Here is a 20,189-nt window from a genome sequence, read left to right on the forward strand (position 1 = left end):
AATCAATCCCTAGATGCCCATCCCATGACCAAACCTCTTCAATCGAGTGCTCAAGGGTCCCCAAGTCAAATCCTCCCTACCTTGCACCCTGTCTCTATCTCAGGCCCGATGCTCCCTTGCCTGGGTTGAGTTGATTGGGGTCCTTACTTTGACATTCCAAATGACTAATTGAGAATAATTACAACTCTTAATTATATTTCAATCATTACATACCAACACCACAGCTGCTTTTAAGTTTTATTTTTCATTAAAGCAATGTTTTCAAGAGCCTGTTTAAAAAGGAGGGGAAAAAACTACTGAATAATCATTTATAATTTAAAAGTAAATAAGAACAAATTATGATCATGTTTGTGAAACAAAATGCTCTATCCAATCCAGTTAGCTATTAACCTAGAAATCTCTTCAAGTCACCTGGAGCTTCAGATTCATGTACCAAGCTCAGTGATCCTGAATCAAAGATTCCAGGGTTGGTTTCCAGTAAGTATAGACCTAAAGCTATTGGGGGTTGAAAAACCCAAAACCTATGGAGTTTCCCAGAAAAGATGGCACCAAAAGTGTGGTCAGGCCCAAAGGATGGAAATTCCAAAGTAGAAACTCCTATAGAGCATAATAATTGCACCGATACAGCATTTGCCATCTTAGAATTTACATTCAGATGCATTTGTGCGTAGCTCCAAGACTTCTCTTCTTTGTGGTTCTTAAACTTTGGAAGACATAGCATTGAACACTCTTCCCCAGAAAAATACACATACACAGAACATACACAAGATTTTGCATACAATTTTAAGAGAATCACAAATTCATAAGCCTATCCATGATTTCCTTAAGATTTATGATTTCCAAGATACCTAATGTTCATTTGTTTGTTTTTAGTACGTGGCAAAAGCATGGAGGCACGTGAAAGGTATAATCATTATGAAATTTTTAGGCATGATTATTTACAATTATTTCTACAAAACACTGAGTGCCTACTATGTTCTAGGCACTGGACTAGTTGCCAGAAGAGCGCAAGGGTGTGGTGATGAATTAAATAGGACCCCTTAAGGAACTCAGTGGAAGAGGCAAGGAGAGGATGGGTGCTAAACTGAGGAGGAAGGAGGAGCTATTAAGTGCTGGAAGAATTTTATTCCTGTGATACTGCCAAGCTTTGACCTTGCTGCTCTATGAAAGCTTCAGGTGGGGTCAGAGGGCAGGGAAGTGACTTAGCACAGAACATGCAACAATGGCATTAATATGAAGACCTGAGACCCAGACTAGGAATATCCGTCCCCTTAAAGCAAGCCCTTGACCCAGTGGCCATGGAATGTGACCAGTTCATTCATTAATTACCAGGGATATGCTGTTTTCTTTTTTTTTTTTTAATTTTTTTTAACTTTTATTTATTTTTGAGACAGAGGGAAACAGAGAATGAACAGGGGGAGAGTCAGAGAGAGAGGGAGACACAGAATCTGAAACAGGCTCCAGGCTCTGAGCTGTCAGCACAGAGCCCGACGCGGGCTCGAACTCACGGACTACAAGATCATGACCTAAACTGAAGTCGGACGCTTAACCAACTGAGCCACCCAGGCACCCCTGGATATACTGTTTTCTAAGGATCCTACACAAGCAGTCCAGGAATAGAAACTCACCACGGCAGAATCATGTGCTCTAAGAAAGGCAATAGCTAAGCAGAGAGGATATAGCTAAGTCCATTGATGGCTTATTGGGACAACTGCTCCTGTGTATCATAACAGCCTCTGGTATTTCCAATTTTTTTTTTTTTTGCCAAGTAAACATTTGTTTGACCACCATCTAATGTCATAATCATTTCGTAAAAGAAAAAACATTTCACTGGTATTTAATAAGAATAAAGGATATTCTATACCAAGAAAAAAGAGTTGGAACTTCACACCATGCGTATACTCACAACACACACACACACACAGTTAATTTCTTTACTTTTCCAATTTTTCTAGACTAGTTAAATTTTTTCACAACTTAGCACCAGTTCACAGAAGAGTATTTGGAAACCACCAAAAGAAGGTTTGAAAAAGAAAGCAAGGGCAAAGTATTTAAGGAGCAATGAGCCCTGCCAGGGATGGAGAATGAAGGTCTCACAGTATGGGAACTATCCAGGCTGGGTACTGAAGGATGAAAAGTTTCAGCTAATGGGGTTGATGGAATCACACAGACACACTGGAAGTGAAGGCAGGTGGTGAGAAAGAAACACAATGTCAACCTCATTTCTGAACCCTTGAATCTGTCAACAGTCCTCAAGGTCCATGTCTGTGACTTTTGTACCTTATACATTGTCACTCCTAAACTGTTCTTGTACTCCCAATTTGGCTGTTCTAACTGATGGACAAACACTTCAAGCTATTACTGGATGGCCTTGGTCCCCAAACAACAGTTGTGTTTTGTAAACTTTCCTACATTTGTATATGGGTCCTTATTTTCACAAATACTTGAATATTAGATCATAGGGGGGAAACGAAAAGCCTATTGCTAGAGAAAAAAATCCAAATACATTTTACATAATTTAGAAAACGATGAGAATTATTAGTGAGCCAAAAGCAGTACTTTTTTATACCCAACAGTACACACTGGATATAAGCCAACAACTATGTGTTTAATTTTGAAAAATAAGAAAAACACAAACATTAAGACTTTCATTTAAGTGTGATCGAATGACCACAAACATTTACATTTGTTTTCTCCCTTTCAAAACCCACTAAAATAATAGTGTTTTATTTCTTTTTATTTATTTCAAGAGAGAGAGCACACAAGCAGGGGAGGTGAAGAGAGAGAGAGAGAGAGAGAGAGAGAGAGAGAGAGAGAGAATCCCACTGCACTGTCAGTGCGGAGCCCAGCGTAGGGCTTGATCTCACAAATTGTGAGATTATGACCTGAGCTGAAATCAAGAGTTGGACACTTAACTGACTGAGCCACCCAGGTGTTCCAATTGTGTTCTTTTTAAAATATAAATTTCCAAAGGATAGAAGTATAACAAAGGAATAATCAATGAAATGAAAATTTTCCACAAATTTTGGGAAGATATAAAATGGAGGATTGGGAAACTTGCTCAACAGGGTCATAAAGCTACCACCAATGTGCCCACAAAATGGAGATATCTATGATACATAAACTACTCCCTTTCTCTTTCATCCCAACACAGAATCCCAGAAAGGCTTCAGCACTCAAGGTTCTAAATACCACAAAAAGCAGAAAGAGGAGAGCATGAAGGCACAAAGCTGAAAACATGAGGTCTTATTGAAAGTCAGAATACAAAAGTACTGTGCTCCAAGATCCCCTGAACAACCCCAAAGATCCAGTTGACAAACTCCACCTACCCTATCCCCAAGGAAATCAAAGGTTTATTTTCTGGAGAAGTTAATATAGATAGGCTCTAGACTCAGGAACATCACACATGTTAGAGATAAAGGTGGGTTAACTTAAAGGCTACAGTCCCCATTCCTCCACCCCATTCCCAGAAAGCTGGAAACAAGGCACTCTCCTCCCAGGCTGGACACTAGAGAATTCCTATACAGAGAAAAGTTGGCCAGATACTTACATTTGCCTGGTATCACTACAGAATACAGTGATATGTGCTATTTGAGCAATCACACTCACACATACACATGCTAAACAGCTTTTTAGAATCCTACTGTTAAATATTAACAGTCAACCAAGGATCATTTAACATCTTAGGAATTCCTGATATGAAGACAAAATAAAACAAGCAGAAAAAGGAAAGAACCAGGAAAGCTGAGCTAATAAAGAGAAATTAATGTCAAGTTTTTAATAAAAAGGTACTGCATCTAAGAAAAAAAATAGAAGTCTATCTTTTTTAAGGTAACTCAGTTCAAGAAAGAACTTTACAGTTAAAAATAAGATACGTCAAGGGGTTCCTGGGTTGCTCAGTCAGTTAACATGTGACTCTTGATTTCAACTCAGGTCATAATCTTACAGTCCATGAAATAGAGCCCTACCTCAGGCTCTAAGATGACAGTGTGGAATCTGATTGGGATTCTCTCCCCCTCTCTCTGCCCCTCCCCAACTTGCTCTCTCTCAGTCTCAAAATAAATAAATAAACATTAAAAAAAAAGTAAGATAGCTCATGATGGGTGATGGGTACTAAAAAGGGCACTTGTGATGAGCACTGGGTGTTGTATGTAAGTGATGAATTACTGAGTTATACTCTTGAAACCAATATTGCACTGTATGTTAACTAACTAAAATTTAAATTCAACAAAAAGGAAAAAAAGAAATGTGTATGAAAAAATAAATATTTGTTTAAAATATTAAATTAAAATAAATAAAAATAAAATAGTAGCAAAGCCTCCCCCTCCAAATAAGATAACCCAAATTTAAAAAACAATGGAAGATGTGAAAGGCAAAGAGTTTACCCAAAATTTGAGTTTTCACCTAGTTTCTTCTTTCCTAAAAACAGAGACCAAGGAAACAATACATTGAATATGGGATGCAGAAGATAATGGAGTAATGCTTTCAAGTGAGTTTTTAACCTGAGATTTTATAAGCAGTGAAAATATCATCCATATGAGAATAATCAGATTCATTTTCAGACTTGAACTCAAAACTTAAGCAGGGAATCTGAAGCAGAAAACCTGTAGTATTCCTTGGTAATGTTGTACCACAGGTCTAGAGAACAATCAGTCTAAATCAGAAGAAAAATAGAAGCTTAGAGGAAGGAGCTAGGAGGAAAGCTAGGAGGAAAACAACACAGAATTGATGAAATAGTTATGTGTGTATTTAGAAAGAAATTTTTATAGAACTGTGAAGACTGCTAATGAAAAAGAAATTAAGGTTATGTAAAAAAGAAAACTTTGGGGGCATCTGGGTGGCTCAGTCCATTGAACATCCAACTCTTTATATATATATATATATATATATATATATATATATATATATATAATTTATTGTCAAATTGTTTTCCATACAACACCCAGTGCTCATCCCCACAGGTGCCCTCCTCAATACCCATCACCCACTTTCCCCTCTTACCCACCCCCCATCACCCCTCAGTTTGTTCATAGTATTTAAGAGTCTCTTATGGTTTGCCTCCTTCCCTCTCTGTACATTTTTTCCCCCTTCCCCTCCCTCCTGGTCTTCTGTTAAGTTTCTCAGGATCCACATATGAGTGAAAACATATGGTATCTGTCTTTCTCTGCCTGACTTGTTTCACTTAGCATAATACTCTCCAGTTCCATCCATGTTGCTACAAATGGCCAGACTTCATTTTTTGTCATTGCCAAGTAGTATTGCATTGTATATATATATACCACATCCTCTTTATCCATTCGTCATTTGATGGACATTTAGGCTCTTTCCATAATTTGGCTATTGTTGAAATTGCTGCTAGGGGCGCCTGGGTGGCTCAGTCGGTTGAGCGTCCGACTTCAGCTCAGGTCACGATCTCGCGGTCCGTGGGTTCGAGCCCCGCGTCGGGCTCTGGGCTGATGGCTCAGAGCCTGGAGCCTGCTTCCGATTCTGTGTCTCCCTCTCTCTCTGCCCTTCCCCCATTCGTGCTCTGTCTCTCTCTGTCTCAAAAATAAATAAACGTTATAAAAAAAATTAAAAAAAAAAAAAGAAAGTGCTGCTATAAACATTGGGGTACAAGTGTCCCTATGCATCAACACTCCTGTATCTCTTGGGTAAATTCCTAGCAGTGCTATTGCTAGTTCATAGGATAGATCTATTTTTAATTTTTTGAGCAACCTTCACAATGTTTTCCAGAGCAACTGCACCATTTTGCATTCCCACCAATAGTGCAAGAGGGTTCCATTTCTCCACATCCTCTCCAGCATCTGTAGTCTCCTGATTTTTCATTTTAGCCACTCTGACCAGCATGAAGTGGTATCTCAGGGTGGTTTTGATTTGTAGTTCCCTGATAAGGAGTGACATTGAGCAACTTTTCATGTCCCTGTTGGCCACCTGGATGTCTTCTTTAGAAAAGTGTCTATTCATGTCTTCTACCCATTTCTTCTCTTGATAATTTGTTTTTCAGTGTGGAGTTTGGTGAGTTCTTTATAGATTTTGGATACTAGCCCTTTGCCTGATATGTCATTTGCAAATATCTTTTCCCATTCCATCGGTTGCCTTTTAGTTTTATTGATTGTTTCCTTTGCAGTGCAGAAACTTTTTATCTTCATGAGGTCCCAGTAGTTCATTTTTGCTTTTAATTCCCTCGCCTTTGGGGATGTGTCAAGTAAGAAATTGCTGCGGCTGAGGTCAGAGAGGTTTTTTCCTGCTTTCTCCTCTAGGGTTTTGATGGTTTCCTGTCTCACATTCAAGTCCTTCATCCATTTTGAGTTTATTTTTGTGAATGGTGTAAGAAAGTGGTCAAGTTTCATTCCTCTGCATGTTGCTGTCCAGTTTTCCCAGCACCATGTGTTAAAGAGACTGTCTTTTTTCCATTGGATATTCTTTCCTGCTTTGTCAAAGATTAGTTGGCCATACGTTTGTGGGTCCAGTTTTGGAGTCTCTATTTTATTACATTGGTCTATGTGTCTGTTTTTGTGCCAATACCATGCTGTCTTGATGATGACAGCTTTGTAGTAGAGGCTAAAGTCTGGAATTGTGATGCCTCCCGCTTTGGTTTTCTTCTTCAATATTACTTTGACTATTAGGGGTCTTTTGTGGTTCCATACAAATTTTAGGATTGCTTGTTCTAGCTTTGAGAAGAATGCTAGTGCAATTTTGATTGGGATTGCATTGAAAGTGTAGATTGCTTTGGGTAGTATTGACATTTTAACAATACTTATTCTTCCAGTTCATGAGCACAGAATGTTTTCCCATTTATTTGTATCTTCTTCAATTTCCTTCATAAGTTTTCTATAGCTTTCAGCACAAAGATCTTTTACATCTTTGGTTAAGTTTATTCCTAGATATTTTATCATTCTTGGTGCAGTTGTGAATGGGATCAGTTTCTTTATTTGTCTTCCTGTTGCTTCATTATTGGTGTATAAAGATGCAATTGATTTCTGTACATTATTTTTGTATCCTGCGACGTTGCTGAATTCATGTCTTGATTTCAGCTCAGATCATGATCTCATGGTTCATGAGAGCAAGACCCACATTGGGCTCTGTGCTGCCAGCCCAGAGCCTGCTTAGGATTCTCTTTCCCTCTCTTTCTGCATCCCACCGTGCTCTTCCCCCTCCACTCTCTCTTTACCTCTCAAAATAAATCAATAAACATTAAAAAAAGAAGTTCTGAAAAAAGAAAATGAAAATAATACTCCACAAGGAAAAAATAAGGGGAAAAAGGCATTAACTCTAAGAAAAATAAAATAGAGATTCCCAAAGAAAGAAAACAACCGTAATGCTATACCTGGCTTATCAATGAACTACATTTACATAATGATAATAATTATGTAGCCATAGACTTATAATTAAACTAATGTACTAATTATATTATGTAATTACACTGGAAGAATGGGGAATTGACAATGAGATAGGGAATGGAGAGCGGGTGGGAGGACGTATGTATGTAAGCATTCTAAACCTACTCACGCTCTAATAAGAATTTAATAATGTCCAAAATGGGTAAATCAAGAAAAGACAATATTAGCATATTATTTATAAATATGGAGATAAATTTCCAAGGAAATTTTAAGGGTGTTAAATGTAGTTAACTCTGGGGGACAGAAAGAAAAAGGGATGGGGGAGGGGGACAATTGACTGCTACTTTTTATTATAAGCTTTGTAAGGACTGAGCATATATTACTTTGATAAAAATAAATTTTATTTTTAAAAATAACACCCATGAAACATTACCATATTATTTAAGATTATGTTTAGGTGGTAAGAGTTTTTAAAGATTTTGTTATGTTTTCAGTGCTCTAAGCAGGGACACCTTTATAACACATAAGTTTATTGTTCACCTTTTACCTATATGATTTTTTTCACCCATACTTTAAAGCATATATTATGTACAAAAGCAGAGGTTTGATAGTTACCATTTTTCTACCATTCAGTAGATAATGGATCCCCATCTGCAGGTTCTTAGTCCCAGTTTGCACTAATAGATTCATGGTTGGCCCATCCTATCTGTGCTACATCGTAACGACCCCATTCATTGCTCCCTATGATAACAATGGTATGAGCTGTAATTTTCAACAGTGGGAGCTCTGAACAGCCCCTCAGGTCGGGCCAATACTTCTGTCTGTTCCAGAATCCACCTGCCTCCTCAGCAGGAGCCAGGGAGCTACTGGTGTCAGCTTGCTCCCCTGGCTCAACACCAATTACCAAGTTCTTTCCCAATACATCCTCATGAGGAAGATGATAAAAGTGGCTTTTTCACGGTAATAATCCCATAATTGTGACAATTAATAATCTCCCCATAGTGAATGTCATATCTTCCCAAGAAGCCAGCAGCAGTGAAGCTCCGACAATCTGCGAACCCCCCTGGGAATGAGGATCTCTATATTCATGGTACCTGGATCCTCCTTCCCAGAGATGCCAGAGGCTCTCCTTCTGTCCTCATGTGGATGCCAGCTGGTATTATACAAGCCTGCCACTGAGCAGACTATCAAGTGGACCAGTTTGACTTGGACAGTCTCAGCCCAAATCCAATCATCTCCTAATCAGGTTTAATTGAGATTAATAACCTCTCACAACTAGCTCTAGGTATTTCATCAATGGATGTCCTGCTAAGAAAACTTCTCTGCAGGCCTCCATTCTGACCAAACAATTTCTACCCTCCTCCCTCCCCACCCTGGCTCCCAGCCCATCTGACCACCTGATCCTGCAGGAACAAAAGAACATACCAAGGGCATTTTCAGGACCCAAAGAGGATGGGAAAAGCAAAATCAGAACTACTACTGAGTCAGAAGGATCAAAGCCCTGGCATGAACCTCTTTGCCCCACTCAAATGGCCCCTAAAGAGTAGATGCAGGAAAGTTCTAGAAGTATTGTGACCATCATAGTTAGACTGTCTGCACTGTGGCTAATGCTTCCCAGCTCTGCCCACCTGGATTGCCACACTGGACTAAAAGGCAACATCAGTCATCCATTTCCTCAAAAGATCTTTGTCAAGCACCTACTCTGTGCCAGGGCACATAGAATTTAGTGAAGCACTAAATATGGGCACTAGAATTTAGTGAAGTAAAAAACAGATAAGGTGCCTGCCTTCAGGAGTTTAGGACCTTGACAGAGAAACAGATGAAGCCAGGGATCTCACATGTAGGCATGGCCAAAAAATTGTAGTAATAAGGGCTGTGAAACGAGAGAGTGAAGCAGATGACAAAGTGGAGAAAGGGAACCTAATTTAGATTAGAGGTCAGACAAGGCCTCCCTAGGGCTAAATGAAGGATGGGTGGGAATTAGTGGGACATGGGGGAAAAGAGCAACCCAATCAGAGGAACAGTCTGTGCTGGGTCTCTGGGGTGGGACAAGCAGTCAAGTGACTAGTACAGCTGACAGAGAGCCACCAAAGCACCAAAGAGGACAGCAGAACAAGATGAGGCCACAGTCCACAGAGGCTGGATATGTCAGACCAGGTGGGCCACAGGAAGGTGGCTTGATTTCATCTTATGCAGAGTGGAAAGTTACTTACTAATGCAGGTTGCCTCTTTCTATGGCTTGAGGAAAATGGGCATAAAATTTACAGCACAGTCCCTACTTCTTGCTTTGGGGAAACACTTCCCTAGAATAAAATAATTTTATTCATGCATCCAGCAAGGATACACCATGGTCATAAGACTAACTCTCCCACAACACAAGTGAGATCAGTCTCACATGGTCAATGGTAAAGCTTGTCCTAAAGAGCTGCTAGGTGCTTCAGTCTCCCTGGGGACAAGGAGGCCAAAGGAGAAAACATAGGCTCCTGCCCTCAGAGGCTGGAAAAAAAAGGCAGGTCAACCTATGCTTCCCCAAACAGGAAAAGGCCCTGTCAGGCTCCTGTTCTAATGGACTTAGGACTTCAGAAAGACAAAAATGATTTGAAAGGAAGTGAACTTCACATTGGAATAATTGTGAAAATGTGCCATTCAATAGTTTCCTCATGGACATGCAAGTATTTTGATCTACTTCGAAGGGATTCCCTGCTAGGTGATCCAGGAGTCAGGGCTGTAAGAGTGAAGAGAAGGAGGGATGGATTGCTCTGCTTTTTCAGACAGAAAAGCAAGAAAATCCCCCATCTAGCTTACCTCATCCCCATTAACTCAAACTCTGCACAGACTATTCACAGAAGCACTTTTCAGAGAATCATAGCTGAACACTTCAAAAAAACTTTAACACTAAAGATGCTTTTTGACGAGGCAGAGACAGTAATAGCTTTGATCTCAAGAGTCTGCAATGGCACCAACAGCCTGTACTGAGCCTTTAAGGTGACCCAACCCAAGGGAAGAGTCTTGCAGAAAAATTGGAAATGGGTCCCTACCTTATCCATTGAGGCATGAATGCCCATTACCCAAACTGCCAGTTATGAAATGAGAGAACGTGGGATGACAGTCAGAGTGAACACTGCAGTTACTACCAGTTCTGACTCACCTTTGTGCTCCCCCATCTCAACTGCCTTTCTGTCAGGTGTGTTTTTTTCCAAACTCAATGCAACTCAAGTGCTGAGCTGAGTTCCTGTGTATTGTCCAAGTTCTCTTTCCTAAGCCTCTTGGGGAAGCCAGAGGCCCCATTTCTTGCCCTATCATACTCCCCTCGTCTGAGTACATCGGATGGGGTGTCCCAAGCCTTGCCAAAGTTTCCTGTGAAAAGTTGGTTCTGAGGAGCCTCTCTATGCACAGCAAGGGGTTAGAGCAGGTAAAGAAGTATGAACAAGGGGCCTTTGGCTGAAAGGGAAGCAAATGCTACAAGAGGCTTGTGATTCCAGAGCTAACAGAAGCTTAAAAATTTAAACACCAATGGGAGCCTGGATGGTTCAGTCGGTTTAGCATCTGAGTTTAGCTCAGGTCATGACCTCACAGTTTGTGGGTTCGAGCCCTGCGTCGGGCTCTGTGCTAACAGCTCAGAGCCTGGAACCTGCTTCGAATTCTGTGTCTCCCTCTCTCTGCCCCTCTCCGACTCACACTCTGTCTCTCTGTGTCTCTCAAAAATGAATAAACATTAAAAAATTATTTTAAAATGTAAACACCAGCAAACAAAGCAGTCCATAATACAAACTCAAATTGTTCCATTTTCTCACTTCCCTCTGCCTTCGCCTGGTTGTAGCGACTGGCCACCTCTCTTCTGGACTATTGTAGCAATTCCTGCCTCAAGCCCTGCCTCTCCTATCCAGCTCTCATATTGAGACTACACTTCCATTAAAGTGGCTTTTCTTGAATTCAATTGTGTGTCAGTCTCTCCCACAATGAATACTCTTCAACGACCAGCCACTGCCTATTAAAGAAAGTCTGGGGCGCCTGGGTGGCTCAGTCGGTTAAGCATCTGACTCTTGATTTCAGCTCAGGTCACAAGCCCTACATCAGGCTCTGTGCGGACAGCATGGAGCCTGCTTGGGATTCTCTCTTTCCTTCTCTCTGCCCTCTCCTGCTTGTGTTCTCTCTCTCTCTCTCTCTCTCTCTCTCTCTCCTCTCTCAAAATAAATAAACTTGGAAGGAAGGAAGGAAGGAAGTCCAAACATGCTCCCTAAAATAATGTGCATGGCCTTTCATGATCCATCTTCCATGACTTCCACTGTCTCACTTCCCCCATCCCGTCCCATCCCACTCTTCTCTTCCCCAACAACATGCATCCTTCCCACTCAACAGAAATACACAACCAGCGACACTCCCAGGATGTGCCACAAGGTTTGCACACCTGTGCTTTTGCATGTGCTGTTCTCCCTGCCTGGAATGCTTTCTTCCTCTGCCTTATCCATTCATAAAACTTCTCTCAAAATGCTCACTTAAATGTTACCTCCTTCTGAAGACTTCTCTGATCTTCTCTGATAACTGATGCCCTCTTCCGTTGTCCAGTAGGACCTGTAACACCAAATGACAAGTTTTGTTCCATTCCACTAGAATGAGTTCCTTGGAACATAGATTAAAATTTCATCCTTCTCCAGTGTCCTCCCCAACATGTAGAATGAAAGGATCTTTACTTTGTCCAGAATTAGGTAGAGTCATTCCCAGTTTACAGTTGAGCAAACTGAGATCTAAAGAGGTAAGAGTCACAATGCCAGTTGGCAGTAGGCTAGTAAGTAGACATCAATTTACCCAACTCCCAATCCAGAATATTTTCTACCAGGGCCCCCTGATCACATGGAAAAGCTGACATCTTCAACCTTAAGTCCCATTCAACCAGAGTTACATGATACAGAGGTCTCTGGGGTCTGAGAATCTTCTGGGCACTACTGTGTTTGTTACCTCAGAGCCTTCTCCCATTTCCAAGGAGCTCAGGAAATTCTCTGGCAGCAGTTTAGCTCCAGATACCAAAACTTGCCCAAGCTCCTGAGGTCCCTGAAAGACCTTACTTGAAGCACTATTTGCCAAGGAGTAGAAAAGTGACCTAGTTGCATGACCTTGGACAGAGGGTCAAGGGAAAGACACAGCACAGGACTGAGAACACCTGTATTCTCCACATTGTCTTAACTTCCCAGAGTCACAACTACAGAGAAGGCCACTGGGAAGGAGCCTTTAATTACCTGCAGGTGTCCCAATTAAGCAGCATTGCCTCCCCAATTAGCAGTCCCTTCCATAGGAAATCATTAGGCTTAATTCCATTTCCTGGGAAACATCTTAATCAAGCAAGCTCAGTCCCCAAATCCTGAAGCGGCCAGACTGCCACTGTTGTTAGCCTGGCCCTGTGGGTCTAGATGATGATGCTAAATTGGGCTTTGGGTCAATTTCCCAATTAAACATATCCCTTTAATTACACTTTTTTCTAATGTTTCTGGATAAACTGAGGATCTGTTTCTTACATTGCCTACTAAAGGTAGAGCATGTTCAAAGAAGGCCCTTCCCTAAAGAAGGAGATACATTTGTAAGCGTACTCAAAGAAAGCATCTCTGATATAAAAAAAATAAATCTAAAACAGTGGGGTGAGAGCTACAAAGCACAGCCTGTTTTCAAGATGTAACACAGAAAAGCTACAGGTGCCTTCACTCTCAATGCCAGAGGAGTCCCCAATTTTTCTCCCCCTTTTTGTCTTCACTATTCCACAAAACTATTAAATTCAAGGTAACAATCTTAGGAAAGAAAAAATAGTTCCAGGTGCAGAGGACCAGAGAGGGCTTTCCAAGTTCCCAGTATTTGCATCTTTTTGTTTGTTTGTCTTATTTATTTTTAAGAGATAGAGAGAGAATGGGAGCAAGAGAGGTGCAGAGATAGGGTGGGGGGGTGGGGTGGACAGAGGATCCTAAGCAGACTGTGCTTTGGCTCTGACAGCCAGAGGGAGAGAGAGAGGAGAGAAAGAGGGAGAGCGAGATCTCTCTCAACTGATTGAGCCACACAGGCGCCCCTCTTAGTCTTTGAATCTTAAACGTTTTAGTTAGAAGGTGAAGGAATGGGCCTGGAGGAAGTAGAAGATTCAGAGTTGTCCCCCACCTGGATGACTGCCAGCAGAATTGTGACCTTTTACACATCAGCGCTAAAGCCAACTGCTGACCACCAGCTTTGTAATTTTTCTAGAGATCCTCTTCCCCGATTGTGTCCAATTCTCTTGTCTCAAATTCAAAGAGTCCCACTCTCATGCTGATAAAAGTTTCACTGCCAACCAAGGGGTTCATTTTGTATCAACATGGGCCTGAAATCCTTAACACTGCAATATTGGCAAAACAGTCTTCCTCCCTGTCTCCTTGCACTCTGCTGGTTTATCTCTTTTCTCCTTTTGCTCCCTTCTCAGCAGACTTAGGCCCCCAGGAAAAGGGGAAGGGGAGGGAGGAAAAACACAAGATGAAATGGGTTCAATCACAATTTAGAGTCCCTCGAAACTTACCAATGGAAACCTTACAAATACATCTTAATTTTCACTCTGAAAGAGACTCTGAAGTTCAAATCAAATTCTGTTTCCTTTAACTTTTTTCATATCTATGTTAATCACATTCCTATCAAATTGAAGAGAGAGAAATGCCTCTCTCCTTGATAATAAATTTAATATGGAGATGATTAGAAGAACATTTGTCATTGTTGCCTGGAGATCTTCATGCATTAGTCCTCCAGAAATCAGATCAACACCTAACCATCCTGCCACTCCCTGAGTCCTCACCATAGTGCTGGCCTCTGCAATAATCACCTTCTATTGATTTTGCCCCAAATTATTTATTCTTACATTTCATAATCAGCTTACCTTAATTCATTACTATTCAATATTTAGGGAAAAACTCCCAAACCCCAGATGACTCTGGTCTTAATAGGTTAAAAAAATTATATACAGGTAGAGATACATAGTCTGAAGTCTTGCTATTGACTTTTCGCATTTCTTCCCCAAAAGACAAAACTGTTTAGATCTGATAAAGCATCTGGCCTGTTAGATGAGCTTTCCTTTTCTCTCTTACAGAAATCCTGATTGAAAATGTCGCTGCTCCAATAGCGGTCTAGAGATATTTCTCTGGTACAAGCCGCAATTTGTCACTGAGTTCACTTTCAAAGCCTTCTGGTTTGGGGAAAATGGGACTCTTCAAATTTTTTCTTACAAAGTCGCAAGTCACCCCTGAGAATTCAGATAACCTGCACCCCGTATCTTGCACTCCACATGACCCGGGTCTCTGTGCTAGCTCCAAGGAGTGAGCCAGGTAAAAGCTTTGTGACGATAGTAGAGGTGGTCATAATACTAATACTACTACAATTAGCAGTTAATATTTGAGTCCTCACTATGTTCTAGAAACAACTGAAAAGTGTTCTCTCTGTATTATTTGATTTATTTGATAGATATTACTGTTAACCACATGACAGAAGGGGAACCTGAAGTTCAGAAAAGTCAAGTAATTTCCTCAAAGACACACAGCGAGTAAGTATGGCCAGGATTCAAACTCAGGTTGTTCTATTGCCGTGTTGCTTGAAATCTCAGAGAAGACAAGGGAGGAAATTAACACTGATTTGAAGTTAGCATCTACTATCTTATATACTGCATTCTATTCCTGCATTATTACATGAGTGCAAATTAATTCATTATATTAGATCTGACCCTAGACTCAGGTTCTGACTTCAAGCGAAGAACTTTTCCTCTGAGACTTGGTTTTCTCATCTATGCAATGAGAATATTTGACTGAGTGGTCCCATAGGAAACTTGTAGCTCTTACATTCTGGGATTCTAATTAAATAAGACATACACAGCACTGTGGATAGTCCTTTAAAGTTGGAGAAGCCCTGGAGGTGATCTAATCTAGGTATGTCAAAGGCAGTGCATTCAAGCTGCCACTTTCCTATACTGTGCCCATTGCAGACATCACTAATGGATTGCCATCTTTCCTAGTGATCCCAGTAGTAGCTTCAGAATCCTTTTCATCTCTATGCTAAGGAAGCAAGTGAGTGAGACAACAGCACATTGGATAAACCTATTTGCAATCCCTGATGTTAATCAATTGTCCCAATTTACAAATGGGGAAACTGAGGCCCAAAGAGAGTAATGGATTCAATAAACATTTGTTGAGCAATTAATATGTCATAGGACTTTTGTCCTTAGATCCTGAAGATAAAAAGATGAACAGGACATAGTCTTGAGCTCTAATGACTCAGTTTAGTGAGAGATGTAGGCTGTTAAACAACCAGTTACAGTACTGTGTGATGAGTATTATTTGGCCACGTGGAGGGCCACCTAACCTAGACTAACAGGTTCACAGAAGGCCTCCTGCAGGAAACAGCATGTAACACTTGGAGGTAAATAACAGTTTGTCAGATGAGGAAGGTGTAAGAAGGCCATTCTAAACAGGGAAGAATCTAACAATGCGAGAAAGCCCAGACTACTCAAAGAGTTATAAGTTGCTAAGGATGGCTGGAGCCTTGGAGCATAAAATGCTGTGAGTTAGGAAATGATGCACGGAGAGGAGGCCATCAGTTTCAAGCCCATGAAGGGTCATATATGCCATGCTACAGAAGATGTCCTCTGAAGACATGCTGTACTCCTCCCATTAAAAAGTAGGGTCTTCGTCCTCTATCCTTGAAAGTTGGCAGGCTTGAAACTGCCAATATAGTACCATGAAAATGATGCCATATGATTTCTGAGGCTAAGGCTAAGCCATGAAATAATATGCAGCTTCTATCTTGTTCACTGGAACTCTCACCCTTGGAGCCTTAAGCCACCATATAAGAACATCAGTTATCCTAAGACCACTGTAACGGAAGGGCTACATATAGGTGCTCCACCTGATAGCCCCAGCTAAGTGAAGCCTTCTGGCCCTTCCAACCAAAGTGACTTATATGTGAGTAAAGCCATCTTGGACTTTAGACCAACACACTACCAGCTGAATACCACTAACTGACATTTGATGACGCCCTGTGGAATAGAAGAATCAATCCCTCAGCTGAGTCCCACCTGAATTCTTGACTGACAATTTATAAGATATAATAAAATCATTGTTGTTTTAAGTCATTAAGTTTTGGAGTGCCGTTTCTATGCAATAGTAGATACCAGGAACAACAAAAGAGCACTGAGAGTTTTCAGGAAGGAGAGTAACATTATTAGGTTTGCTCTGAAAGGAGCACTCAGGCTGCGGTGTGGGCAATAGATTGGTAGATAGAGAGAATGTAACAGAATAACCATTGGGGTACTGAAGTTGTACAGGTAAGTGGCAACCAAGACAGTGGCAGGAAGGTGAAGATAAATACCAAGTTGATCTGAGATATATATAGAAAGTAGAGTCAACAGAAGGCAATGACTCACTGGAGAAAAAATAAAAAAGAGTCTCACTTTTCTATCTCAGGTGATTGGGTGGATGGAGAAGATTGAAAGAGAAGCATGTCAGGGAAGCATGGGGAGAGGAGAGAGTCTATTCAGATGTGTCAGTCGAGATTGTGCAGGAGGGACAGGGAGCATCTAGAGAATGCAGGAGATGCATGCGTGCTAGAGACTTGGGTGGAGAAACCCAACCATTAAGGGGTGGTGATGAAATTCCTGAGAGTAATGGAAGGAACAGGTATCTCACTGCAAGGAATGAGAAGAGGGCAGAACCACAGGGAATAGCAGAGCTGAGACGGAGCAGAGAAAGAGCACAGCCTGGCCACTTGACTCCCCCAAGAAAGTTGCTTACCAACCCCCTTTTCCTGTCTCCTAGCAAGTCTGGGGACTTGAACATGGCAAACACTGAGGTTGAGGAAATGTGAGACTAGACTCTCTTCCCCTCCTGCTCATCAGAATTGCATATACTATCCCATGCCAATCTCTTTAGTTTTTAAATGCTCTGTTCTAGCCTCCTCTCTCCATTCCTTCCAGCCTGATTGTCTTCTTTTAAATGCTCCTCATTTCTTTGCCATTTCATTTTCTTTCATCTGCAACCTGCTATTAAGGTTGTTTTTCCCACAGCTATTTTGATACCAAATCAGATTAATCTGTTCTCCTAATTAACCTGTGATACATACACAGAGTCCAACGTCTCCGACACAATAGTATTCTCTCCAGTGATCTCACAGATGTCCCATATAATGGAGTTTTACTCCTTCCCACATCCCTCTTTCTTCCCTCTTGTTCCCAAGGCTCTTCTAGCCAGTTCTTTCTGTCCGTGTTCAGACATGGACCTGGACCACTGGCCGGCTGAGTGACTACAGCAGCCACCTGTAGAGTTATTGCATGGAGTGAGACATTGTCTCCATAAAACCCCTGTTAGAACACACCATGAGCATTAAGCCGTCACTATGCAGTATTAATGGTATGTCATATCATCTTTCTTCAAGAAAAGTGCAGCACAGGGGATATAGTCATATAGTCAATAATACTGTAATACACTTACCATGGCAAGCATTTTGCAGAATGTGTAATTGTTGAATCACTGTGTTGTACACCTAAAACTAATTTAATATTATGTCAATTATACTTCAATGAAAACTTTAAAAATACTCTTTGCTGCATCTACTGCAAGAATGAAGGCCATTCTCAGCAATCAAAATGTCAACATTCCAGAACATGTCAACATCACTCTGAAGGGACACACTGTAATTGTGAAGGGCCCCAGAGGAAGCTTCAGTCATGTCAAAGTAAAACTCAGCCTCCTTGAAAAGAAAAAGAAGAGGCATTAAGTGGACAAACAGTGAGGAAACAGAAAGGAACTGGCTATTGTTCTCACTCTCTGTAGTCATGTACAACACATGATCAAGGGCATTACAAGGACTTCCTGTAGAAGATGAGGTCTGTGTATGCTCACTTCCCCAGCAATGTCATTATTCAGGAGAATGTTCTCTTGATAAAATCTGAAATTTCTTGGGTGAAAAATACATCCTCAGGGTTCATATGAGGCCAGGCATTGCGTGTTCAGTATCTCAAGACCAGAAAGATGAGTTAGTTCTTGAATAAAATGACAGTGAACTTGTATCAAACTTAGCTGCTTTGACTTAGCAAGCCATAATGGTTAAAAAGAAGGATATCAGAAAAATTTTGGATGGTATGTAAGTTTCTGAAAGAAGAACACTTCAGCAGGCTGATGAATAAGATCTAAGTTGCCCAGTTTCAGAAAAAGCAAGATGCTAGGCGACTTTTCAGAGTTATCTGTGCTATTTTAAAGATGTAATAAAAGCTGTGTATTGATTTGGGGATGGGGAATTAAAAATAAAAATAAATAAAATACAAGCAAATGAACAACCTTTTAAAAAGGAGCTAACAAATTCCAATGAACTAAGGAAACTCATTCATATGGAGAACTCAATTAAGACATTGACTAGAGGAACCAAACTCAAGTCCAAGTTACAAAAAAGGTAGGAATGGACCTGGAGAGTGGAGAGCAACGTCTGGGGTATGAAATGTGACAGGAAGTTGTTAAGGTGAGTAGCTCACAATTAAGACAGAGTTCTCCTTTTTGTGGGGTACCTATGCCATGTAGAGGCAGTAGGGCAGCCTCAGAGAATTTCAAGAGCCTTGATTCCCACCTAGTGCTTTCTAAATGCATGCGCGCACACACACATATCCTGCATCATGTTACCCAATAAAGTTAATGAGCCTGAGCTGGCCAGACTCACCTTGGAACATGCATGACCAGTAGAGCACAGATCCAACACAAGAAAGAAGAGAATCTGAACAGAGACCAAAAGATCATGCCTCTCTTCACAAACCCCCACTTTACTAAACTTGTTGACATTTGACTTAATAAGACTACATAAGCTCATTTTTGCCTCATGACAATTCTGACCATCTTCCTTGCATTAAAGAGGCTTATAGGCAACTCCTAGAAGGCTAGACAATGTCATAGCTTTCCTAACATGCTCAGAGTCCCCTCCAGCCTCAGCCAAGACCCTGAGGACCACTGCATGAGGCAGATGTTACCATGGGATGACACACATAGAGGGATCTACACCAAGTCTAAAATGCTAAGTCTCCCATAAATGATTTCTCTAACTTCAGTTGCCACAACTTTCCATAATGTTCACAGCGCACTGCACATCTAGGGGTCTCACAGCACCAACCATGACATCATCTAGAGGTGTCACAACACTGTCCCTTGACATAATCTGGGGATGTCACAACATTCCCCATGATTTAATCCAGGTGCTGTACTAGGGCTTCTTCTGAAAATACCTTGTTTCATAATCCCAAGAACAGTCTCTGTGGTCTGAGCACCCACCCAAACTGCCCATAAGAAGAAACATCAGCCCCCAAAAGGAATTACTATCTGAACCACAAACCCTCTGAAAAACCTACAACCACCTACAGCCTACTTTTCTTTTTTTGAAGTTCAAACCCTCTGTCTAGCCCCCTAGTTCTGTATAAGAGAATTACAGGAAACTCACCATAACATTTCAGTACACACCTCCCTGTTCCTTTCCCAAGGGAACTTGAGCTAATCCAAACTCTCTCTACAATATGTAGCAGGTTCCTTTCAATAAAGTGCATGGAAATTGGAGCCCCAAAATTATTACAGAAAATACATTTCCTAGGCAAGAATGTATTTATTCTTAGAAGCAATCTTCTTAATCTTTTCTATCCTTTGCACTGCTAATAACTTCCCTGAGTTATGATAATATTGTATGTTAAATCACAACTGATACAATTAGAGCTGTGTCCGGACCTGCACAGCCCTGTCAGAGCTGTGGGTAAACTCACACCTGCTTCTGGAACATCCCAAACCTCATTTCCAAAGGCAGAAAAGTAGAGAAACTGGAGAGATGTGTTCTTGCCCT

General features: G+C 41.0%; 1 pseudogene; it reads left to right on the plus strand.

Annotated features, from left to right (window-relative positions):
* The first annotated feature begins 17,942 nt into the window (after positions 1-17,942).
* LOC125935529 (60S ribosomal protein L9-like) lies at positions 17,943-18,507 on the plus strand (annotated as a pseudogene).
* Positions 18,508-20,189: the final 1,682 nt, after the last annotated feature.

Source organism: Panthera uncia, assembly GCF_023721935.1.
Source record: "Panthera uncia isolate 11264 chromosome A1 unlocalized genomic scaffold, Puncia_PCG_1.0 HiC_scaffold_17, whole genome shotgun sequence".
NCBI lineage: Eukaryota > Metazoa > Chordata > Mammalia > Carnivora > Felidae > Panthera > Panthera uncia.